Here is a 26,336-nt window from a genome sequence, read left to right as displayed (position 1 = left end):
AGCAATTTTCGACATGTCACTGAGCTTGTGTCCCAGGTGAAAGTAGTGCGTGCCAGAGCGCAGAAATGAAACATTCCCTAAGTGACTTTTGCCATTTTAAAATAAGTTTACAAAACACAAGCTTTAAATTTGTGTCTTAAAATAACCTAGCTGTTAGGTTATTTTAACACATATGTTTAAAAGCTTGAAGTAAGGGTGTCCAACATTTTCAGGTAAGGGGCCACATTACAATTTTTGTCTTAACATAGGGGGCTGGTGAGATAATTTTGGAAAGATAAAAACATTAAAAATGTATCCAACTATTAATCAAAACAACAACAACGGTGCCTTTTGTGAAGAAGTTTTAAATAAGACTAATTTATTGACTCACTTTCAGGTCACTATGTTGGACACTGATTTGGTGAGATACCTGGCATTTCTTTGTTTGCACAAGTAGTCAATGTTTTTCTGTACACTTCTTGTAGTCATATGGAGTACTCTGGATAGACGCCCATCTGTCAAGAATGATCTTGATCCCTCTCTCTTCTACCTATCTTTTTGTGTCTGTCTGTCTCTCTCTTTCCCCCTCCTTCTCTGTATCCCCCGATCTGTGATCCCCACTCTCTGTGTTGCCACCTCCCCCGTGTCGTATCCCCCATGCCATCACCCTCTCTCTCTGTCCTCCCCCTCTCTCTATCCCCCTCGTTCTCTGCTCCTTTCTCTTTCTCACTCTCTCTGCCTTCTCTCTCTCTTCCCCCTCACTCTCTCTCTGCCCTCTCTCTCTGCACCTTCTGTCTCCATCCCTCTCTCTCTCTCTCTGCCCCTCACTCTCTGCCCCTCTCTCTTTGCCCTCTCTCTTTCTCTCCCTCTCTCTGTCTGCCCCTCTCTTTCTCTCTGCCCCTCTCTTTCTCTCTGCCCCCTCTCTCATTCTGCCCCCTCTCTCATTCTCTCTCCTTCTCTCTTTCTCTCCCACCCTCTCCCTCTCTGACAGTTGCAGAGAGCAGGAACTTTCCCCAGAACAGCTTTGTGGTTGGTCAGTTTTTTCAAAAAAATCACAGCCATCATGTCCACAATTGATAGGTGCTTAGAGCAGAGACAGCACTTCCGAACCTCGGATAAGTTTATGGTTTACAAAAGGCTTTTTAAAAATAATCGGATCCCGCCGGAAAACCACAAACTTGTCCAAGTTTCGGAAGTGCTGTCTCTGCTCTAAGCACCTGTCAGCTGTGAAACTGACGGCGGCGAGTTTTTTTAATGTCAGACTGGTCAGGGAGAAGAAGCCAATGGGAAATTCCTCACCCCTGAAATTACCAGTCACGGTCCTCAAAACTTTTACCACGGACACTGGTGTCCATGTACGGACACGTTGCCGACCCTTGCCAGGGTGTTTTGCCTGCCACAATGGCAGTTAAACATTGCTCCTCAAACTTCAATTCTGTCAAACTTAGAAAAGTTTGACCTGCTTTAGGCCTTTGATCCTTCATCAGATTAACTGGTTTATCATCTCGTCATTTATCATTACTCTTTCTCTGACTTATTTCTCTGTTAACATCAAAACTACTTTCTGCACACTGGCACTGGTGACTTTTCTCATTTACAGTGTTTCACGGAAATATATTCTATTCCTTTTATGTAAATAACTTCCTTCCTACAAGACATTTAATATAATCATTTAACAATAATTTACACTGGCAGATAGGGAAAAGTGAAGCACATTGGTCAAGGTTAACTCCTAGCTGTAATGCACCAATTAAAGTTGAAGCCTTTTAAAACAAGCTAGAGTTATTCATTGTTAAGCAAACATTGGCCGGAATTTTTCGTTGGTCGGGAGGCCCCATCCACTGACCGAAAAGTCAGTGGTGAGCCTGCCTCCGCTGGGCCTGGGGAGCCAGACCACGATTTTCCACTCCCCAGGCCTTTAATTGGTCTTGGGCAGGACTTCCACCTCTTTGAAGAAGGAAGTCCCACCGAATGGAGTGGCCAGCCAATCAGCGGGCCGGCAGCTCTTAGTCCCAGCAGCGCCACCAGGAGCGATGGCCACAGCTGGGACTACACCCAGCCATCACAAGCAAGATGAAGGATGGCCCCGAAACAAAAGTACATTTTTAGGGACTCGCCGTGGACAATCGGTCGGGCCCTGGTGAGGCAAGGAAGGGGGTCAGTTAAGGGGGCGGGGGGAGTGTTGTGTGTTGGGGGCAGTTGGGGCTTTTGGGGGGGGGGCGGCCCTCTGTGGGGCACAATCAGAAGGGCCCTAACCAGCCCACAAGAAGGCCAGAAAGCCCCGCCCTGCCTCCCACTCAATTTTACCCCCCCCCCTCACGCCACCAGCCTGCTAGTTTGGGGGGCGTAAAATTCCAGCCATTGTTCCAAAAATAGCCCTGTAGATGGCCAATAACTACAGCCATCAACCCATCTGTAAAATCTACAGCAATCTACCCATTTCTAAAAACAACTTTGCAGCTGGGATATTAGATGTTAAAAAATGAGGACACTCTGAGGGTGCTCTGGCATCTTGTTTCACTGCCAAAATGGAGAATCAAACCCACCAGTCACGATTGTTGTACAATAATTTTCTTGGTTAGGAGTTTGGTGTTGGTGCCAAATGAGCCTTAGCCACTTTTCTCGTTGAAAGATAAATCATTTTCAGAAATTTAAAAAAAACCTGGGGCAGGGACCCAGCATAACTGAGTCCTGTCCCAATTCCCCTCGCAGCCTTCACACTTAATCCATCCTCCCAGGTCCAAGAATTTTTTGGGCCGCACTGTGGCAAGTGAGTCAGGAATTACCAATTCGATCTTCTCAACAGTTTAGTTCCACCTTCCCCCAACATGTGAATTAATTGCAATCCAAGAGATTCTGATTAGATTTATGTAGGGAGTGTCAAGAAAACATGCTATATCATATGAAGATTTTTAATTCATCAGTTGGAAACCAACATTACATTTTTTTAAAAAAGGAAAGCTGGGATCCTACAGTTAACTTTTAAAAAGCTTGCAGGCAAGATGGCCACCACAATTTGCATCTGAAATACCTCACATTCCAGGGCATCGAATTGGAGACTGAATCTAACTGAATAGATTATCCATATCACCCTCGTTAGCAGGGCATTCAAAGCCATCTTGAGGCATTCATAAATGGAAAAATCCCTCCAGATGGTAAACACTGATAATACCTCCTGAGAGAGGTTTGAGTTTTAGACTTTGGACGTCATTAAAAACAAAGGTGATTGAAAGAACCATGTGACTGTCTCCCCAGGCTGTGTAAAACTGGGAGTTTTGTTACACGCAGCAGACAAGCTCCTGAGACTTTGAAGCAGACAAGCTTCAAATGCTAACCAGGCAGATCCCCAGTGGGCTGTGAACCCACAGATGCTGCCAGACCTGCTGGGTTTTTCCAGCACTTTCTGTTTTTATTTCAGATTTCCAGCATCCGCAGTATTTTGCTTTTATTTTAGTGTTTAATTCACTGCCACTTCTCTTCCAGGAATGCCTACCTTGAAGAAGTTCTGCTCATCTCTCCAACCAGTTCTGAAGAAGTGTCACTGACCTGAAACGTTAACTCTGCTTCTCTCTCCAGAGATGCCGCCAGACCTGCTGAGTTTTTCCAGCACTTCCTGTTTTTATTTTAGAACCCCAGTGGGGCTGTGTGTGTCTCTCTTGCTCTCTCCAGATAACAGCGCAAGTTTGAAAACCGTTTGCGACTGTGAACCATCCAAGCCTACAGATTTCTACAGAGACCCCAGGGGAAGAAAGTGACCTACAATTCTGTCTCCAGGAAAACCCTGATCCAGATGTGCTAGCCACAAAGTGCACTCTACCAGCCAAAGACTTCAAGACCACAACTTCAGCCAAAAGACAATGGAATTACCGATCCCACAGACTGTATATTAATTTTTATTTATTCTGGACTCTAATGCAAACAATGCTATGTCTTGTCACTATGTACTGTATTGTGTGTGTGATTCTCATGTGCGTGTGTAAGTGAAAGTGTAGCGTAGTTTATTATTTTATCTAGATCGGGTTTAGATTTTTTTTCTTGTTTAAGCTCAAGAAAACCTGTCCGATTAGTTCTTTACGATCTCAACAAAGGAAAAGGTAAAACACTCACTGAAGTGGTAAGCCCATCCACTGTTTTTTCAAAAAAGAATAAACCCTGTTGCAGCCAAACAAGGAGGAGGACAAGAGGGGAGTCTTATAACCCCTCCTCACCTGGCCGTAACAGGAGTAAACTGGTGCTTGATAAAATGTTCCCTTTAAAGTTCAGATTCAGAAAGAAGAGGTTGCCATAAGTATCGTATAGTCCTTTGACTCTTTGATCATTATTCAGCTCGTTATATACTAAAATTAAATGGGTTAGCAGCTCTGTTAACATAGTAGATGAAGGATTTTCATATGACACATTAATTGCTCACATACTTATACTTATAAAGTCTAATTTCAAGCCACTTAATATTAAATCCAGCCAAGAAAGCCTGAAAATTATATTTTTTATTTCTGATTGCTGTTCAAAATCTTCAACGACAGCAAATCAGGCAGCCTTGGTCCATGCCTTAGTAGAAACAATTGAAGCCCAGAGTCAAGGCTGCTGTCAAATTCAACATGTATTCCTATTAACTTGGCCAAGTCCCAAGAGAGAGGGAGAGAGAGAGAGTACAGTGCTGAAGGAGAACAGAGGATTTAGCTTTACATCTGGCCTCTCCTGAGTGTTTGACACTGAAAACAAAAGTCGGAAAATGACTTTCTGCACTGTTGCCCCTCACCCTGAGGAGCATTTTTACACTCAAACAAATCATTTTGTCAATATTCAATCAAAGTTCCTTGCATTCAATGTGGCTATTGGTTGAACTATACTGAAGGGCAATGACCTAGCCTGCATTTTAATTTATTCTAATTGTGAAAAGGGCCAGGAAGCTGCTCCTGGAAGTATAGGATATCCATCTTCATAGTGATTTTGTCTGTGGTAAAAATCAATAAATATAAAAGGAATCGAATAGAACAAAGCCACAGATTCTTCTTCCAGAGCAAACTTAAACACAGGATCATTCTTTTAAATCATGCTTTTATTTCAGATTTACCGTAAACCTTTAATAATCTTTTTGTTATTTCTGGTTTTAAAATGTTCTTGATTAAGAGCATGTAAAAGCACTAACATATTGCTCTTGGAGTAATGGGAGCCTTTGGCTTGGAGTTCAGTATCCCAGCCTCCTCACCACTGAGCATGTGCTTCCTGCAAGAAGAGGGATGAGAAGAAGGGATTTCCACAGTACCACATTCTCACATCACTTTCTCACGGTGGTTAGGTCAGAGCATTCTTGCAAGAGGCCTGGGAAGCAAGTCCCGAACCCGTCTCATCCTGCCTCCCCCCTTTTCAACAATGGCTCACGGGTGCTGCATGCCCCATGGAACCTAAGAAAAAAATCTCGGGAAAAATAGGGGAATTGAACTTTTGTTAAGAAGAAACCCAAGTGTTGATAATCACCATCAAAACTGGCTTTTTTAAACTGTGGAACCTGGGCAAAAGACCAAAGTCCATCGCACCAAGACACCATCAAAATTGAAAAGTGTAGAAGAGATGAGAAGATGGAGGTGGCTCGGTGACATAAACTTGGGATTGTGAATGCCATTGATTGTAAGATAAAAGAAATATTTGGGGAATCCAATGAGTATCACAATGTGAAGGTATGTTATATAAAACATAAAGTTGTCTCTTTACTGTTGTTAATCCGGATCATTCGCCTTGGCCCAGGGGTATCAGATTTCCACATAAATTACCAGGTCACTCTTCAGATCCCTGCCTATGAACTATTACAAAGGGCTGGATTTTATACAGGAGGCGGTGCTCCTTGCACCAGGCCGAAAAGATGGAGGGAGCCCCTCCTCTGCATTTTTTCTGACTCCCGAAGTGATCCTCCAGTCTTTTGGAGTCAAAGTTTAAGGAAGCAGGATCCCCATCCCGTTATACACTTAATAGGAACAGGGATCCCGTCCCCAAGAGCTGCCAGCCAATCACAAGACAGACAGCTCAACAATATCGGAAGCGCCAGCGGGAGCATTGCCCACTGCCTGTACTGCAGAGACCTTGGACCCAGGTTCAGCGTTGGAAGCCCGGACCCAAGGTAGATGATGCAGGGTTGCCAGGGCCAGTCCGGAAGGCCCCGCTGAGGTGGGAGGGGGGCGGTTGGCATTTGGTCAGTGGGAGGGAGATCCCGGGGGGATACAGTGGTTCCCGGGCGGTGGAGCAGGCAGTCCTCTGTGGGCCATGAATTGCCCACGAAGGAGGAACCCCCACCCCCAAAGCCCGCAGGGAGTTGCTTCATTTCCCAAGATGTCCTCCCCGGGCGGCAGAGGCCCACCCGCTGCTGGTATAATCCCAGCAGGGGCGGGAAGAGGCCCTTATTTAGCCTCTGGGCAGGAAGGCCAACATCGGCCTAGCCTGCCCCCGGGAAGATCAGGTCTGGCAATCCCAGCATGAGGTTCCATGGTGGCCGCTACCACTCCGATTCTCCGGCACCCCCATCCCCCCCAACCCCACCCCCTCCCCCGACATGGAACCCGACATCGGGCTGGGAATAAAATCTTGCCCTCTGCTTTTGTTGCCTAATAGCCTACTGAGGGATGTGCACCGTCCAAAGAGAGCACTGTTATTTTCCCATAAAATCTTTTGTATTTTGAATTTATATACATATATGAATTTACTTGGGACAGGCTCTCCTGAGACAACCATTCTAGTTCCAGAAATCTCAACACTGGCTTTGAACACTGAAGCGATTATAGCCCACAATTTCCCGTGTGGTGAAACCAGGAAACTAATAATAATGTGGTGTTACAAATTCTGCATCTGCACTAGACATTCTCCTGGATTCAGCAGGACCAGGTTGGCCAAGTGCCTCCTACAATTTTGAGAGCGTCTTTACCTCCAATATCTAGTGACACAATAGTATGACCTGGAGACCATATCTTGTGTGTACTGGATATTGTGATCTTGTCCCTTTGTGCCTTTCTCCAATCTTTTTGGAGATGAATTAATGAGTGCTCTAGTGAGATGAGGTCAATTGTGAACCGACAACTTGGTTTATTTTTTATATAAATGAACAGAACAGTTTTCAATGACATTCAATCTATTTCATAGCCTTCCTTGTAACATGAAAAATAACTAAGTGCACTACTCTACCCCATTAAATGACTAAATTCACTTTACAGACTAGCAATCCGTGAGACTAGCCAACATTACCTTGTCTTGCATATTTCAGTCGAGACTCTCCAGCACCCTCTGGATGATTAGAAAGCAAAACATCCCTGTTTTACTGTTGCAAACTCAAACCTACTCGAGACAGTATTTTTCGACACTGAGAGTGAGGAAGCCAAAAGTAAATTCGTTGCCCCTCCCCTAACACGGTGTGTTGAGGATCGGCTCACTGAACTGCCAAGTAAAACTGCTACTTGAAAGGAAGAGCCTATCCCGCCCTTGGTGTGGGAGCCATGGCACTGTCTTATGTGTTTGGTTAGGACACATGTTGTGCTCAATGAATGAAACCATTCCAGCAGTACAGGTGCAAATATCTGTAAGAGGTGGTGAACAATCCCAATCATCTGAAAATAATCTGGTATGTGATGAACACAGTTCTGAGACACCTGGGGCTGGATTTTCAAACATTTGGTGGGGGGGTGAGGCCAGGTGTGGGCCACTTTGAAAATAGCGCTCCCGGATGGCGTGTCAGTTTTCCGAGGCCTCTGGAACATGTTGCAATTTTCAAAGCGAGGGTGGAAGATGGGGGAACCAGTAACCTGCTTGCCTCCAATTAACTGCACGCGAAGCTTGTTGAAGAGCTTGTTAACCTGCTGGAGAGGTCCAGAAGGAAATTTTCAAAGCGGCAAGTGGGAAGAGCAAATAGTCTGGGGCATGTTAGTGCAGATCTGTCTGGAGCACTGCAGGGAGTCATAATGTGATGTTGCTGCCCAATTAAAGTGTTGAAAGAAAAAGGGTTATTCAAACTGAGGTGCTCAAACGGTGGCTCGAAGTTGCCGTCACTTGAGAAGAATGGGTCAAGTACCTTGGGATTCACAGTTTGGCCACTTATATGCACAGTGAGGCTGCTGGCCCTCTGCTCTCCTGCCTGCTCCAATCTGCAAGGCAACGGCAAGCCCAGTCCTGGCTGCCGTCTGGCTTTCAGCTTTGCATTCCAAAGCCAGTTCCCACCTCCAACAGTGCCTGTCACCACCAGCTCACGTCCATCCCAAATAGAAGCTTTACATATTAAAATAGTGTGCGTTAATGATGCAGATGTGGTGCGGGGTCGGGACCTGGTAATGATCTCGGCGTTGGGTTCCCGACTGCAGATTGAAAATCCAGCCCCTGCTATCTCAGCTATTTTGACACAAACAGCATCTCAGATAGCTTGTGGACTTGTGTTAACATCTTGTGAACCAAATTTAACTTCATTGCAACACAATAATATAAATGAATCTGAAAGTCTCTTCCAAGCCAAATAGGTAAAAAATCTCAAATCAGGACACTTCGGTTGGTGGAGACAGAAAATTGGGCAGAAAGTCTTTCTGCTGGCTCCCTAAACTTGACAGAACCACCAGCATTTTCTATAGCTATGGGTAAATGAAGGAATATGTTGGTGTACCCTAGCAACACTGGCTCTGACTTCCAGTGTTCTTGAGTGGGTCAGAGGAGAAGGTAACATTTTAAAAGGCATTTTGTTAATGCTATCAATTGCATTATTGAAGCTGCTGTACAATAGGACTGGCCACTTTAAGCTGTATTTTTGTACTCTTCTTTGGAACAGCAGGCCCACTACCTACAGCAAATACCCTCCCCTACCAGCAGCAGGCGATGTAAACGGCATTGATACTTGGTCAAGATATTTGAATACTGGTCATGCCAGGAAACCGGCTACAGTCAGGGATTGCCAGAAGTTGCATCCTGTTCACGATCTTTCACCATTGCTCAGTCTCCTTTACATACTGTTCCCTAGACAAGAAGGGCAGACAACCAGCTTCAAGACCTCAGCCGATCCAACTGCTATTTCTGGTGTAAGGGAAGCTATGGCTAACTCCCACTGGTATTTCATCCTTCACTGTTAGCTGTTCCATGTCCAGCTGCCATGTTTGCCTACGTCTGTATTTGGGAAGATCAAAGAAAGAAAATAGAACAGATCAAGTGGAACAAAATCCCATAAAGTTGAACAGAAATTAATTTGTCAACATTTATTGAAAATAGTAAAAAATAATAAATCAGATTGATTTACTCTGTCTTGGCTCAAATGATACATTTTCCGAAACTAGACACTGATGACCTTGTCCGCTGCGCTATGTGCTGCCTGTAGAGTTGAACAGCAGATAAAATGTGCATGTGAAGAGATGAGCAGGTGGAATCCTTGGCCATTCTCCTGATCAAACCATAAGTTGATAATTCTGTCTGACTGTGTCTGGTTGAACATATGAATGCGCTGATGGTACTTGTCCATACTACAGGCCTGTTTCTAACTGACTGTCGCTCTTCTACCAGAAACCATCTCCTGGACTGGTTGATCACCTGATAGAGGGTCAAAGAGGAATTTCCCAAATAATTTTTCCCTGATTGGTCCTGGATTTTTCTCCGCTTTTCTGCCTCACCCAAAGATTACACGGCCGATGGTGGTGGCTGGGGGAGGGGCAGCGTCAGTGAGAACTGCCTTGTCCTAATGCTCCTGCCAACATGAGTGTGGGTTGGATATGTTAGACCAGTTGTTCTTTTCCTTCCTGTCATTCTCATATGTTTGTATGCCAGGATGCCATTCTGGACTGTTGTAGCCCACTTAAACCCATGGGAGAATCCAAATCATGATCCTGTGTCCACAAGATTTTCTGAGATGTGTCTGTAGATAAACTCAGTAAGAATAATCAGAGCTCAGGGACAGATGGTTGGGTTCCCAAAAAATAAAAGGGCAAATTGTCATTCAGGCCCCCACCTGCCAAGAATGAGGCACATTAATTTCACCACATGGACATTAGATTTCAAATTGTTGCCAGGAAGAAGAGAAGGCCTGTTACAAGGAATTGTCAGGCCCCTGGCTGGAAAGATTTTTTTAATATTAGCAGACAGTGTTGGAACAAAGAAGCTATCCCCTGCTGCCATACAATACACAGAACAGACCCGGTCAAACCAGTCGGTCACGTGACCACCCTGCTGGCCAACTTGGGGAGTTTTAAATTGTAAATTAAAGAGACAGTGTTTGAACTGGCAGAAAGCTATTGGTTCCTGGATTGAAAAGAGCCTATCCAGTCTGCTCCCATCTCTTTATCACGGAACTACAAAACCCCCTGAAGACACATGAACCCTAAGAGAGAAAAGTCTCCTACAGTGAACAAGATTTAAGAAGAATACTGGGCCCCAACGAAAAGCAAGATCTACCTACAATCAAGGACTACAGCAAGCTCGAAGCACAGTAACAAAAAAACCCTCTTCAGAGATTGCCTCAAACTTTTCCACTTTATTTCTTCTGCTCTTTTCTATCCCTATCTGCATGTGTGTATCACGTGTGCATGCTAGCATGGGCGCGTCATGTATCTGTAGGCATTAACCAAATTAGAGTTTAAGTTTAATAAAATTTCACCTTTCTTCTTTAGACCTAAGAAAGCCTGTTTGTGCTTGTTCCTTTGCCTTATAATTGAAAAGCGATGAACAAGGATTCACCAAGGGGGAGCTCAAAACACAGTGTGTTTAAAAATAAAACCCTGTTACACTATGACCAGGTGAAGGCTGAAAGGGAACCCTAGACCTCTTTCTCACCTGATCGTAACAAAATATAGAAGACAAAGTTTGCTTTCCCACACAGAAGAGCTGGCCTGTAACAAGTGTAATAGAAATGTCATAGGCCACTGCATAAGACGCATTGAAACAGCTTAAGACAAGCCATAAACAGTGCTCTTCTGAAGAGATTTGTAAAATGTCTCAGTGGAGTAATGTGCAGCCACATAAAGCTGAGGGGATTCCTCCTGGCAGTGGACCATATAGAGGACAGAAAAATAAATGACTGCTGAGTCTGAAACTTCTTACAGTCTCCTGGGATCTTTTGTTAGTTTGACTCATATTACATGCTGTTAATAATACAACACAGCATATATTCTATGTCTCTTGTTCATTCAGTTAAAATGAGTACCTCATAAGTAAACAAATCTGCACAGTCTATTACAATAATTCTCATGTATTTTTTGCAATAAAATTATTTGAATTGTCCAATAATATAAATTAAGAGACAGCAATTTTAAAACAGCATTCACAGTTTCTTTTTGCAGGAAGACATTATTTGCAGTTGCTTGTTACAATTCCAATGGATACAGCCTATTTTAGATGCATTTCCAGTAGTTGTTAGGTTCAGGGTTTTGGTGCTCTTGTATTAAGTGTTTCTTGGCTTCAAAGATAAATCTCTTTCATCCAATTCCAAGGCATCCATCCACCAGCCTATAGCCCTCTTCAAGGACCCTGGCAAGGTATAAGTAGGCAAAGAACCCATTGGCAAATGGGAGTCATCCAAAGCTGCTGAACATTTGGCACCAAGATAAAGAAGCCAACGTGTGTTGCAGAATGGAAGACCAACAGGTCACTTTTTTGTAGTGTCCCACACAGAGCCTGTCTGAAGAACCTCAAACATGCAGAGGGATCTGCAACTACAGATTAAGATCCATTTCAACGACACAAAGCAGATGCTGGGCTTTCTGACAAAGTGACAGCCTATAGGGGAGTGCTTATACCTGTCTAAGCAGATCACAGATCAAAGTTTATGTAAGTGCGCAGTCTGGAAATATGGAAATATAAGATACACACTGACATGGTGAAACTATTAACTAACAGCTGGCAGAGCAGATGGACCCTTTGGCCAATCTGTCTCTCACATTAATGTAAAATCAGCCATCATCATCTGAGATGTTGCTATTAAGAGTTTCCCTGGGGATTGTTGAAGGCCTTTCCTCAGTGGTTCTGGGGTCTGCATCCACTCCTCCTGTGACTGAAGTGACTTCCTCTCACTCCCAACATGTAGCAGACAATAGGGGACCAGTGTGTACTAGTTGGTTTCTCAGAAATAGATTGAAAAAAGGTACAAGTTCTGGAATCAGGCTCACTTATCATTGGTATATTGATATTGTTATTTTATTATTACTGTTTCTTTGGGACAGACAGTAAATTATTATTGTATTACAGACATTACACAACAATAGTTTTTAGCTTTTTGTATGTATCATTTATTCACTAGTTACCATTTGGATATTGTATTTAACATTCATTCTGTGTTTACTCAGGAAATCTGGCGAGACTTTGGTTTTGTGACCTGGATGGGAGAGATGAACTTAGGGAGGTTGTTAGATAGCTAATAGTTCAGTAAAAGTAAACATTACTTCTAATAAAACTATGAGTCAGGGATCGGTTCAAATTAGCTAAATGTAAATTTCAGACTGAAATTCATTTTCATCTAACAAACAATGGACTTCTGGGTAGAGTAATGGAGGCAAAAGCCATGAATCATTCAAGAAATAGTTGGATGCTGTGACGGAAAACTCTAGGTACTTTCTCAATGGATGAGTTAAGGTGGGCTGAATGGCCTTTTTGATTGCATTCATAATTTGTGGTTTCACCACTTTAAGGCCTGTTGGAAGTGTATCTCCTATTGATATGTAAATGAAGCATCAAAGGCACAAAGCATTCCTCTGCAGGTCATTCACACTACAATCAATAAGAAGTAAAATATGATGTAAATTAAGAGACACATACAAATATACTCAAAAAGGAAAACTTTGTCACTTGGAACTAACCAATGTGAGCACTAGTACACATTGTTGTAATTGATATTTCAACAAACTATGCATTTAGAAGGTATTTTACTGTAGGAAAATGTCGCAAAATGCTTCAAAATAATGGACGTTGAACCAAGCAAGGTAATTTAAGAGGCGTGGCCAAACAACTTAAACAATTGGTTATAGAGGTGTGTTTAAGGATGGTCTTAAAAGAATGTGCAAGGTGGGAGGGTGCAGGGAGGGCTTTTGAGAGGAAATTCCAGACCATTGGGCCTAGATGACTGAAGACAACCACCGATAATGGAGTGGGGAAATTCACAACAGACCAGAATCTAGAGAATGGAGAGTTTGGCAGGCGAAGTTGTAAGTCTGGAAGAGGTTACAGAGATAGGGAGGACTAAGGCCATGAGGAATTTAAACATAAAGGTGAGAAGTTTAAATTTGAGACACTGGGAAACCAGGAGTCAATGTAGGTCAACAAGGATAGGAATGATGGGCAAGCAAAACTTGGCACAGTGTAGGGTACCAGCAGTAGAGTTTTGCTGAGCTGTAGTTTACAGAAGCTAGAGGAGGGGAGGTCAATCAGCAGAGCGTGGGAATAATCAAATTTTGACATCATAGAATCTTATAGCACAGAAGGAGGCCATATGGCCTATCGCGCCTATGTGGCTCTTTGAAAAAGCTGACCAGTTAAGTCCCACAACCCAGCTTTGTCCCCATAACTCTTCAATTTGATCCTCTTCAAGTCCATGTCCAATTGCCTTTTGAAAGTTCCTACGAAATCTGCTTTCACCACCCATTCAAGTGGTACCTTCTAGATCTTAACAACCCTGTGTGTGAAAAAATTCTCCTTACTTTTCCTCTAGTTCTGTTGCCAATTATTCTAAATCTGTGACTTTTGGTTACCCACTCGTTTGCCAGTGGAAACAGTTTTCCCTACTTGCTCTATCAAAACTCCTCATAACTTTGAATACCTCTATTAATTCTTCCCTTAACCTTCTCTGCACTAAGAAGAAAAATTCCAGCTTCTCCAATCTCTCCACATAATTGAAGTTCCTCATCCCTAGTGTCATCCTGGTAAACCTCCTCTGTATCCTCTCAAAGGCCTTGACATCCTTCTTAAAACGTGGTGCCCAGAATTGCACACAATACTCTAGTTGCGGTCTGACCCACGATTTGTAAAAGTTTAGCATGACTTCCTTGTTTTTGTATTAAATGCCCCTATTTGCAAAGCCAAGTACCTTCTTAACTGCCTTATCAATTTGCTGTGCCAGCATCAAACATTTGTGAATATGCACCCCGAGGTCCCTCTGTTTTTGCACTCCCCTTAAAATAACACCATTTAGGTTATGCTGCCTCTCAATGTTGTTCCTTCCAAAGTATATCACTTCACATTTATCCACATTAAATTGCATCTATCATGTATCCATCCATTTCAACAATCCGTCTATGCCCTCCTAAAGTCTGCTACTATCCTCCCTTGAGGTGACAAAGGCTTGGATGAGGCTTTCAGTGGCAGATAGGCTGAGGCAAGGGGATGGCGTCAGGCAAAGTTGCAGAGGCCGAAGTAGGCAGTCTTTGTGATGGAAAGGATTTAGGATTGGAAGCTCAGTTTGGGGTTGAACAGAATGCTGAGATTGTGAGCAGTCTGGTTCAGTCAAGATTCATCTAAATTCCTCAAATGAAATCTCCAAGACGATAATATGCTTGTAAGTGTGCATCATGTACCACAAATAGCACAGAAATATTTTGCAGCCCCTCATTCTTGGACTGCAAGACATCATAGCCCTTTTAAGGTGTGGCTCACAGAGGGTAATTGATGTAACCTTATGGACAGGGGTGAACTATTTACAGTTGTTTTAACATGATCACTGCCCAGAGGCAATGACTAGAACATTGGCAGAAAGTTTACAGGAGTTTGAAGCTAATTTTTTGAAGCTGGTCATTTGTCAATTCCAACCACTGACTGAACCAATGCATGATCCTTCTTCCTTAAAAGGCTTTCAATTAAAGGCTTCAGAATTCTTGGCTTGTATCTTTATTCACGTTGTCTTTTATGCTGTTACAAGATTGTTGCTCTAATGTACATCTCATAATGAGAAAAATTGTTTGGCTCTTGGGGATTATGTTATAACCAGGGTGGGGAACACTACTGTCAGAAAGATTAATCATTGTACTTTTATGACATTGCATCAAATTCAATAATTAGACAGCAATGTTCTCCTGTTGGATTATCTCATGGAGCTGGGCACAAGGATTTTCTATACTTGTTTACAACTTAAACATGCATGAACCTGCCCCTTTGAAGTTTTCCAGATTAATGCAACCAGAAAATATCTGCATCTGTTGAATGTTGGCCTCATTTGTTATGTCCTGCATAAATGAGACATTCTGCTGACTAAGAGGAAGAAAAGCAGGGTGGTAGCTTGATTTATGCTGCCCTCGGGCACTCTGTTCACTCATGATAGGTTTATGTTTTCCTGCCTCAGTACATACGTGTCTAAAATATTTCCCAACTTTCTTTTCTCCGTTTTTTTCCTTTTTCTCTCCTCCTTGAGGCACCAACTTCTACTGAAACAGACAGGCACTTTGGCGTAATGTGGCAGGTCTCTTTCAGGATGACGTATTGCAAATGGAAACGAGTGGTAGGTTTCCCCTTATGATTTTGGGGGCCCAATCTCCCATTACGGTCTAATGGTGCCAGTGAAAATTTCCCCCAGTATACTTACTTGCTCCAAGTTTTGTTCAATATAGAGTCAGGGGTCTACTATTGCGAGTAGCTAGCACTATTTAAAGGCAGCCTCTTAAAGGGGAGGTCCATTGTGGCTGAAAGAAGTGGTGCAAATTTATTTGTGAACTGAATCTGTGCTCTAAAATATTGAGGAATAGTTGAACATGTGAAAGAGCACGCACCATTTTCCAACAATGCACTGGAAGCTTTGGTAGAAGAAGTGAAAAGGAGGAGCGATGTCTTGTATCTGTTGGAGGGCAGAAAGCCATCCAGACACATGCTCAGGAGGCAGTAGGAAAAAGTAGTGGCAGAAGTCAATGCTAGGAGTCTAGCTCCAAGAACATGGATGCAGTGCAGGAAGACGTTTGATGATCTCACATGAGTTGTCAAGGTATGTGAATTTAGTCTTCAAATGGCAAATCTTACCATCTGCACCACTGGCCTCATCCACTGCTCAATTCACTACACTACATTACCCATCCATCAACAATCTCTACCAATCAGTGCTCAACCCTTCAATTCATATCCTTAACCTCATCCTCACATACTTAGCTCTGTTGAAAGCCTCACAGCCACAATTCACAGCTCGCACACAGTGGCAGCGATTCAATCATGACAGCCACATCACCCATGCATTTTGCAGGACACCTACTCACACATTTCCCTCTTTTTTGTAGGAGAAGGTGGTACATAACAGCAGGCATCAACAATGAAATGGAGGAGAACAAGCACACCTGCATGTCTTAACCCCCATAGAGGAGACAGTGCTGGCCATTATTGGAAGGGGCATCACTAAGGCAATGGAGGGGATGAAACAATCGATGATGATGATCTTTTCATTCCAATCCTCCTCTCTTCCCACTTAACCACCATCCCAAAATAACTTCTGACTCACAGGCTGCAGATGGTGCCAGTACCCACCTCTTAGTTTCTCCTCTCTCCTCACCAGAACCCAACCAAATGGGCTTCAGTGCATTTGCAGTTGGAAGTGTGCGCGTGCATCTCAGACACCATGTTTAAGCATTAGGGAGGCCACGTAGTGTGTAAAAAAGGGTGCTACCCCAAATTAGCACCCTAAATGTTTAATAAAAACAAAGGTAAAAGGACAGGGAATGGACTGTTTGTCCCGCCCAGACACTGTGTAGACTACATGCACAATCAGCCCATCCTCAAGTCACATGATCTTCCGGAGAACCTTTTTTTATGCAATTTAGGAAATTCCTCTCCAACCTCCAAATGTAATCAAGCAAGCTACAGGAAATTGCAGAAAGTGATAACAACAGTGGCTCCTGGCCCAACTACCTTCTCTTTCTTCTGCTCACAGCAGCTCGTTGCACTCAATTTAAAAGGCCTGCAGTGAATCTATACTCATCACACACTATGACAACCTATTCCAGAGGTCAATGACTCTTGGTGAAACAAAGTAGATCCTGGCATCTCACCCAACTCTATGTTTTCTGATTTTGCATATATTCTTCGCTCTTTATCCAGCTCCAATGACCAACCCACCTGAACAGACTCTGCTTCTTTCATTATTTTAAAGGCCTCAAACATTTCTGGAAGTCTATAGAATAGAAATTAGATCTCATTGCACCATTTATTCCACAACAAGCCCCAGCAGTGGGAGGTGGTGCAGTAGTGATAATTTCACTAGACTAGTAACTCAGAGCCCCAGGCCTATGCTCTAGGGACATGGGTTTGAATCCCACCTTGGTAGATGGTGGAATTTGAATTCAATTAATAAATCTTGAATTAAAAAAGGTGATCCAGTGGTGACCATGAAATCATTGTTGTAAAAACCCATCTGGTTCAGTAATGTCCTTTAGGGAAAGGAAATCTGTCATCCTTACCTGGTCTGGCCTACATGTGACTCCTGATCCACAGCAATATGGTTGACTCTTAATAAATGCCCTCTGAAATGGCCTAGCAAGCCACTCAGTTCAAGGGCAATTAGGGATGGGCAATAAATGCTGGCCTAGCCAGTGATGCCCTTATCCCATGACCAAATTTAAAAAAAAAGTTCTGGGAGCAAACATTCTACACCCCAATACGACTGAAAAATGTCCCACTGAAATTGGTGAAATCCTGGAACCATTTAAAAAATAGAAATCGGCTGCCATGATAATGAGTTGTTCTGGAAGGAGGTGCTGACTGGCCTCCCTCGTCCACATTTATCTCGTGATCACATGAATCGTATCAGTGAAATATGGTGTAGATGACAAATGTCCATAGGAAATTATCTCAAAGTAATTAGACTACACAAAATAAATATATAGGAAAGTTCAGACTTTTGACTTTTGCTAATTATTGCATGTTACAATGAAAGATGTCAGCAGTGAAATCTGTATATTTGGATGTGAGAACTGTTGGTACTTCAAAATAGTAAAGGTGGTTCCATTGAGCTTTGTCCCAATCACTTCTTGCATAATAATAGACGTACATCTTGCAGCCTGGGAATCCAAAATGCTATGATGTCCATCAGAAGTTTGAAGCATAAATCAAGTTCATGTCCCCTACAGAAAATGCAACCCTAATTACATTTACGATCATAGGCCCCATTCTACCCACAGCCGTTGCACATTAAACTAATTTTCAAATAAAGCAGAAATGTCTGTCTGTGATCAATATTTGTTTCATTACTGCAAAGTAGACTGAATTAAGCCATGCTAAGGAGATATGTATAATACTTATCAGAAGGAGGTCACAGAATGTGTACAGGAACCAACTGCCACTCCTGTCATTACTGCACTGCCTTGGACTTTGAAGAACTGTGGCTAAATTCTAATGAGAATAATTTGTTAAATTACCTTTATATGGCTTTATTCAAGGCTTTTAATTATGTAGTGAGTGTTGATTTTTAAAAAATTGTACAGAACATCTTGTACCATGTGTGCGAATAGTGCATGAGAGAAAATTACAGCATCTCACAAACTAATTAAACTGATTATGAATAGTACAGGAAAAGAAAATGATTGAATTTGTAACAAAATCAACAGTAATGCAGAACATACAGAGAAGAGTTATGAACTACACTCTAACACCAAATGTTTGCATTGGGAAGAAGGATTTGAGAAATGGGGATTCTTAAGTCTTGAAAAGAGATAACTGGAAGAAGATCTGATAGAAACAAGCAAAGTATTAAATAATAATGATAAGATTAACCTGCAGCATTACAAAGTATACCAGAACAGTAGAACAAGGAGGCATGGGTTAAAACTGGGGCATAGTAAATTCGGCACAGCTGTCAGGAAGAACTTGTCCAGCAAAGAGTGCGCCTTGGAACATTTTACTACATTAAAGGTGCATATAGGTGAAAGTTGTTGCTGTTGTTGTTGGACAACACTTGGAGTGGTCTCCTGGATAGAGTAGTGGACAGATTCATTCAAGAGTCAAATGGATGTCATGACAGGAACGACAGGTCACTTATTCTGATGAGATGAACTAATGGCAGAACAGCCTCCCTCACATGTATCTACCTCATGACCTGAGCATGGGACAGAAATACAGAATACTCGTAGTTCAGAGACACCAATCTCTTTTCCACTATGTAGTATAAAACAGTGAAAAGTTAACAAGTATAAATATGCACCTTAGTTTGTAAGATATCCCCAATATGACAGGCAGTACTTTATTTCATTGGAAATTCAAGCAGAAAATTATGGAAATAGCAATTTTTTTTGGATATGTGAAAAACAGGTCTGTCAGCATCTGTGAAAAATTGCTTTTTAGGCAGACACTATTTATTACTAATTAAACAATTCATGTTTAACATTTTCAGTTGCTGATCAGCCTGCATCACATTTCTAATATTTTCTGCTTTCATTTCAGATTTCCTGCGTTTAAAGGTTTTCTGGGTCCATTCAGAATAGAACCATGGGAGGGAAGCTCACTATACTTGGAAATAAGGCAATTTTTTTCAGATTGAGCCCACTGAGTGCATATAGTTAGCAGATTAGCGAGTGACTCAGCAATTTCACTGCAGGTGCAGTCTGACTGTCTCCTCAACTGTAACATATCCGACCTCAATGCAAAGTTGCACAGGCCGGCTAGTGCATTTTAAAAGGAGATAAAAATGAATTACCATTTAAACACATAATCAGGTGCTAGGTTTCTTGTGGGAATACCATTCCACAACACCTCATCAAAGTGAGTTTCTCAACTTGGGTAGTGAGTGTCAGCAGGTTATTCTGTCAAGGGGGATATCATGGTCAAGCCAGATTTTATCCTCACCCATCATTCATAAATACAGTCTTTCCAACAGGAATCACTGGATAGTGGTTAGGAGAAAGAACCCTGGCTAAAATGTTGCTTTCCTCTTTCAAATGTACTGAACCAACTATAGTATCACTGCACCATCGCTGCTTCTTCAACAGCACCTTCTAAATCAGTGACCTAGGGGACACAAATTTAAGGTTTTGGGCAAGAGATGCAGGGAAGATGTGAGGAAGAACTTTTTTATGCAGTGAGTGATAATGACCTGGAACTCACTGCCTATGAGGGTGGTGGATGTAGAGATAGTTGATAATTTCAAAAGGAAATTGGATGAGCACTTGAAGGAAATAAGCACGCAGAGCTACAAGGATAGAGCGGGGGAATGAGACTGACTGGATTGCTCGACAGAGAGCCAGCACAGACTCGATGGGCTGAATGGCCTCCTTCTGTGCTGTATGACTCCATGACCTCTACCACCTAGATGAACAAGAGCAGAAAACGCATGGTAAGATGACTACCAAGGTCCCTACCAAGTCACACACCATCCCTATATCATCATTCCTTCACTGTCACTGCGCAACATCCTTGAACTCCTTACTGAACAGAAGTCTAGGAGTACCAACACCACACAGACTGCAAAGGTTCAATAAGGCAGTTCACCACCACCTTCTGAAGGGCAATTGGTGATGGACAGTAAATGTTGGCCTCGCCAGTGGTGCCCCCATCCTATGATTGAATGAATGAAGAAGAATTAAAAATCCTCCTAGCCAAGATCAGCTAACTTAGTCTAATGAATATTAGAATATTAGTGTTGATGTTCTTTTAAAACAATAATCCAGTTATTGACTTCTTGGATAATTCCAATTGTTTTCACTAGAATATTGTTAGACCCAGTTCCAATCTGAATACATTGCAATATTTGCATGCAGGAATCCATTCCACGTGTTGGTCGCTGTGTGAAGAAGAAATTCCTGATTGCTGGCCTAATTTGCATCTAATTAGTTTGAACCTGTGCACTTTTAGCCTAGCCTTGTGATTTACTTTGTCCAGTATTATTCTAGATTTGCCTTTTCCATTCAGTTTATTATCTTCTATACCTCTATAAGATCACCTCTCAGATACCTTCTTTCAAGCTGAAAACCCAAGTTTCTCCAGTATTTCCTGATAACTTAGAACTTAAACACCAGGGATCAGCCTCATAACTGCCAGACAAGTGCTAGACAATGACCATCTCCGACAAGAGATCTTAAAACTCAATGTGTACACCACTTGTGACCTAGGATTCATATCTTGCCCAGATCGAGGAGATGAACGCATTTTGATATGCTGAGTGAATGCAGGCCACAGGCAATTTTCCATTAATAGTAGTTTTATCTCTCCCTGGTTCTGTGTATAAGTCAAAGGCTGCAACAACTTTTTAACTGGAATGTTAGATAATGCTGCTTCCTGGCTATCTCAATGACAGTGACATCTGCATGAAAAGGTACAAGCAACTACTCAGCTTGTACTCCAGATGATGCTGTTGGAGGAATTTATATCTAAAATCACTGCTTCAGCATATTAATTAATGATTGTCAAGCTTCTAAAAGGAGTTATTGATAAAAGCCAACCCAGATCTGCAACACACATGTATATAGTTGATGGTGCCTTAAAATTCAGGGCAACTTGGGTGAATTTGCCCAGAAAACCAAAGGACAATGCAGTGAGGATATGTCTCCTTACCCTGATGTACATTTCTCAGTTTGGAATTGAGTGCAATGTCAGTGTACCTTGTGTGGGGGGAGGCTAGCATAGTTATCCATAAAATGTGTGATGTTGCTATTAGTACCATAAAATGAAGAAATGTTGCTTTCTGCTATAAGAGAAACATGGCACTTCCTACCCAAAATATGTTTGTATTCATTAGTTAATTGTAGATACAATTTTGGGACATCTGCTTACTGATAGTGACAAACAAAGTTCACTGACATATCCCTTGTGAAAGTAACTTGTGATGTATAGTGCAAGTCAGAAACAGTACAAGCAAACCTATAAGAATGTGTAGGGTTATGGGGAGAAGGTGGGGGAATGACACTAGGTGAATTGCTTATTCGGATAGCTGGTGCAGACACGATGGGCCAAATGGCCTCCTTCTGTGCTGTAACAATTCTGAGATTTTGTGAAGAGAGAATCTAACCATCTGTCCTTGACATTCAACAGCATTACCATCTTTGAATCCCCCAACATCAACATCCTGGTTGTTACCATTGACCAGAAGCTGAAATGGACCAGCCATATAAATACCATGGCTACAAGAGCAGGTCAAAGGCTAGGAATTCTGTGGTGAGTATCTCATCTCCTGACTCCCCAAAGCCTGTCCACCATCTCCAAGGCACAAGTCGGGAGTGTGATGGAATACTCTCAACTTGCCTAGGTGAATGCAGCTCCAACTGAAGAAGCTTGACACCATCCAGGACAAAGCAACCCACTTAATTGGCACCCCATCCACCATGTTATACATTCACTGTCTCCACCAGTGGCACACAGTGGCTGTAGTGTGTACCATCTACAAGATGCACTGCAGCAACTCACCAAGGCTACTTCAACAACACCTTCCAAACCCACGACCTATACCACCTAGAAGGACAAGGGCAGCAAATGCATGGGAACACCACCACCTGCAAGCTCCCCTCCAAGTCACACATAATCCTGACTTGGAAAGATATCGCCGTTCCTTCGCTGTCACTGGATCAAAATCCTGGAACTCCCTCCCTAACAGCTCTGCAGGTGTACATACACCATAAGGACTGCAGCTGTTCAAGAAGGTGGCTCACCACCACCTTCTGAATGGCAATTACGGATGGTCAATAAATTCTGGCCTTGCCAATGTCACCCACATCCCATGACTGAATGAAAAAAACGCTCTTTCCTGCACTTCATCCTAATTTCTCATCTACCAAAAGTGGGCACAGTATTTAAAATGTAGTCTGACCAGAATGGTGTAATTTGAACATGACTTCTTCTAACTTGAACTTGACTGTTTTGGCTTTGTAGTTTAATATTCTAATGATTCTGTTGATTGTTGTTCTGCATTGGTTGGACATGTTACATGTTAAGACCAGTAAGATTCCTAGATCTCAGTCAACTTCATCCATAGCTATTTCAATGTCATTCATGATGTCTGTATGTTGTCCATTTCTCCTTCTTATGTGCAATACTCTGCATTAAATTTCTTGTGCCATTGTTCTTCCCACATACATATTTTGTCCAACTCATACTGTAATTTCTGAGCTGCCTCTTCCGATTTCAGTGGCCCTTCTGGTTTGCTATCATCTGCAAATTTGATCAATTTTCATTGACTTTCTTAGCCCAAGTCATTGATGTAAATTAGAAACAGAAGTGATCCCAGCACTGAGCCTCAAGGCATCCCACTCAGTACTTCCCTTTACAGGAAACTAAGTTCTTAGCTGACTGAATTAAGTTGCTAAAATGAGAACTGACTAAGGTGCAATTTTCATTGCCATGGGCTCTCCCAAAATTAGTTAACCTTTAGAGTGCTGGCAGCTCCAGTGAATTCTCTACCCTATGGGCTGCTTATTTTTAGCACTTCAGTGAAACATGCTCTAACATTACAGTGGTTGTGTTATTTAGATGTTAGAGTAGCTTTATTGCTGCAATGTTAACACAATGCTAATAAAATATGCACTTTAAGTTTTAAAACTTTACTTTTCCTCTGGCTTATTCTTTCCAATTCTCTTTTGACAGGAGAGGACAATTTAGCGATTGCTGCTGAATCATTTGTTCTTGCAGGACTTCATGCAATTGGTGTGGGCCACTGACCATGTCAGACTAATTCAGGCCAGCTGATGAATATATTGATTAACACAGGGTGAGCAATGACTGACACATGGTGGTGGGATAACAGTGTTCTGTTTAAAGAGGTGCTGCTCCCATTTCAAGCTCGCTCGTTTCTTTGACATCTGTATATCTCCCAGGTCAGTATGGGAACACAGCCAGACATGCCCCCTTTGTTGAAGACAGATTGGATGTTCTCTGGGTGAAGGTGCAGCAGAGGAGGCTAGTCATAAGTGGGACAGAGGGAGCCTTTGTTAGGTCCATAATGTGTAGCAAGCATGGTGGAAGGTGAAGTCTTTGCTGTCTCGCATGTACACAGGTTGAGAGAGAGGTGAGAAAGATGTTTTCAGACTGAAATGTTCCTCGGGAAGACCTGCCACAGTTTGCTAACTGCATTGGAGTCTATAGCCATAGCATGCATTCGGCAATCACTGTGCTCCTAAACATGGTGTGACACCACTGAAGGAAGCACTGATACAAGCCTTCGGATCTTTCATACCTTCATTGCCATGCTCAGAATGTTGCAGGTTAGATCTTGAGACTGACACCTACAAATGTTTATAGAACCATTTCCATTGAAAGGAGGGTCGGTAATCAAAGAACATAGATTTAAGAAAATTGGCAAAAACCTAAGGAGAGATGAGGAGAAATGTTTTTGCACAGCAAGTGGCTATCCTCTAGAATGCACTGCCTGAAAAGGTGGTAGAAGCAGAATCAATAGTAACTTTCAAAAGGAAATTGGATAAATAGTTGAAAGGTATACATTGCAGGGCTATGGGGGAAAAGCAGGGGAGTGTGACTAATTGGTACATCTTTCAAAGAGCCAGCAAAGACACGATGGGCCAAATGCTCCTTCTATGCTATATGATTCCATGATGCAACATCTCACACACTTTACACATGTTGTGACACCAAAACAGGCATTGTTATATTTTTATGGGACCATGATGTTACAGCTTCTTTTGGGAATGAGAGCCTCTGCATGTCTGAATTATTGCCAATACCAGGTCTGGTCACCTCTGTCTCCAGATGTGGTGTGATGGTACCAGTGGACAGGCACAGAGCATCTCTCACACAGTCTGGCCGCCATACGTAGGTCCTCTCTCCCTCGTCCAAACACCTCAGATAGGCGGATTCACACTGGAGTCAGAAATGGTGCTGGGGACAAACAAAGTTAGGTTCTCATGAGCTTTTGTGTTAATTGCTCTAAGTGTCAGCAGGAAAAGGAAACATCAAAAACAGTCAAGAAAATAAGCAAAAAATTGCATTTGGATGCATGTACTCATACTAATTAAATCAGCTATCACCAAAGCTGCTTCCCTTACAATGCTGGACACCAATTTTAAATGACCATCCTATAGTCCAAATTTTAACTTGAGGTGAGAATTGAGTGTGATGTCCAAGGCTGGCAGCAAACAGTCTGGCCCCCCGGTGCATGTGGCCTGAGAACATTTAACTCTTGCGCCTCATTAGCATACTCCAATACCAATTCCCACCAGTAAACGGGAACAGTCCACAGCAATGTACGAAGGGGCAAGGGACACTAAGTTTTACAATCAGCACTGGTGGAGGTGGTAGGGCCAGGGAGGGGATGCTCAAGGTATCCTTGTCTGAGCAGGAGGAGCACTCCTCCTTCTCCTGGCCCACGTTGCTAAATCTCAATAAGCCTAATTGGGCCTGCTATGGCCTGGATCTCGCCTGCCGACAGCTTTTGCCTCTGGGCTCACGACTGTGCGAGCTGGAGTCACACTGGAGTTAAAACAGCATGTGCATCCCAGTGATTTAAGTTAGGTCCTTGCTCCTCAGGGATGGCCAGCCTTCCTGTGCCTGAATTCAGGCATGTTAAATGGAAAACATGTGAACTTGTCAAGCGAACGCCACTACCACTGGCCATCCCGCCATCTTAACTTGCCACACCAGTCCTGCACACCTAAGTGTTAAGAATTGACATGTCGGACCCAAGTGACTGTTTGAGGCAGACTAAACTGCTGGACACAACCCCCCAGGAAAATTTGTTGCAAAGTAAAGTGTTTGGAGTTCTGGCAGACCAGGACCCCCACCCACCTTTCGCTTCCAGCCCCCTGATTTATGCTCGATGGGACAGAGGGGAGCAGAATCTCCAAATGGCTTCCTCAATCTATTTAAATTTCAGATGTTAAGGAATCAAAAATATGAGATTCATTGTCAATTGGTTATCTCATTAAATTTTCATGAAATGTAAACATTTCAAAGAAAATAGATTTTGGAAAATCAATTAATGTTTTAAGTGCTAAGTCACCTATGCACTTTGCAGTAACCATTTAGGGAACTAAGCTTGAATTAATAAATAAAGGTTGAGTTCAAGGGAAAGTGTAAGGGATTGTGTTATTCTCTGGCTGCCCACTGCTGCTGATGTCAGGATGACTGTGGGCTTCACCCCGCCTCAGCTTATCTGCTGCGGAAATGCTCACTCATGATTTTATGACCTACTATTCAATGCACTCCTGGCCGATCTCACATCTTCCCCACTCACCATATACTTAAGCTCATCCAAAATTCTGCTGCTCGGGTCCTGGCTCACCCCAAGTCCCATTCATCCATCACCCCTGTGCTCGTTGATCTACGTTGACTCTTGGTTAAGCAAGGCCTCAATTTTAAAATTCTCATCTTTGTTTTCAAATCCTTCCATGGCATCAGCCATCCCTATCTCCACACCCCTCCCTATCTCTGTAATCTTCTCCAACCCTACAACCGTCCTAGTTATCTGTACTCTTCCAATTCTGGCCTCTTCCACATCCTCGATTCTAATCACTCCACCATTGGTG

Source organism: Heterodontus francisci, chromosome 33 (genome assembly GCF_036365525.1).
Source record: "Heterodontus francisci isolate sHetFra1 chromosome 33, sHetFra1.hap1, whole genome shotgun sequence".
Lineage (NCBI taxonomy): Eukaryota > Metazoa > Chordata > Chondrichthyes > Heterodontiformes > Heterodontidae > Heterodontus > Heterodontus francisci.
This window is presented reverse-complemented; position numbering follows the sequence as displayed.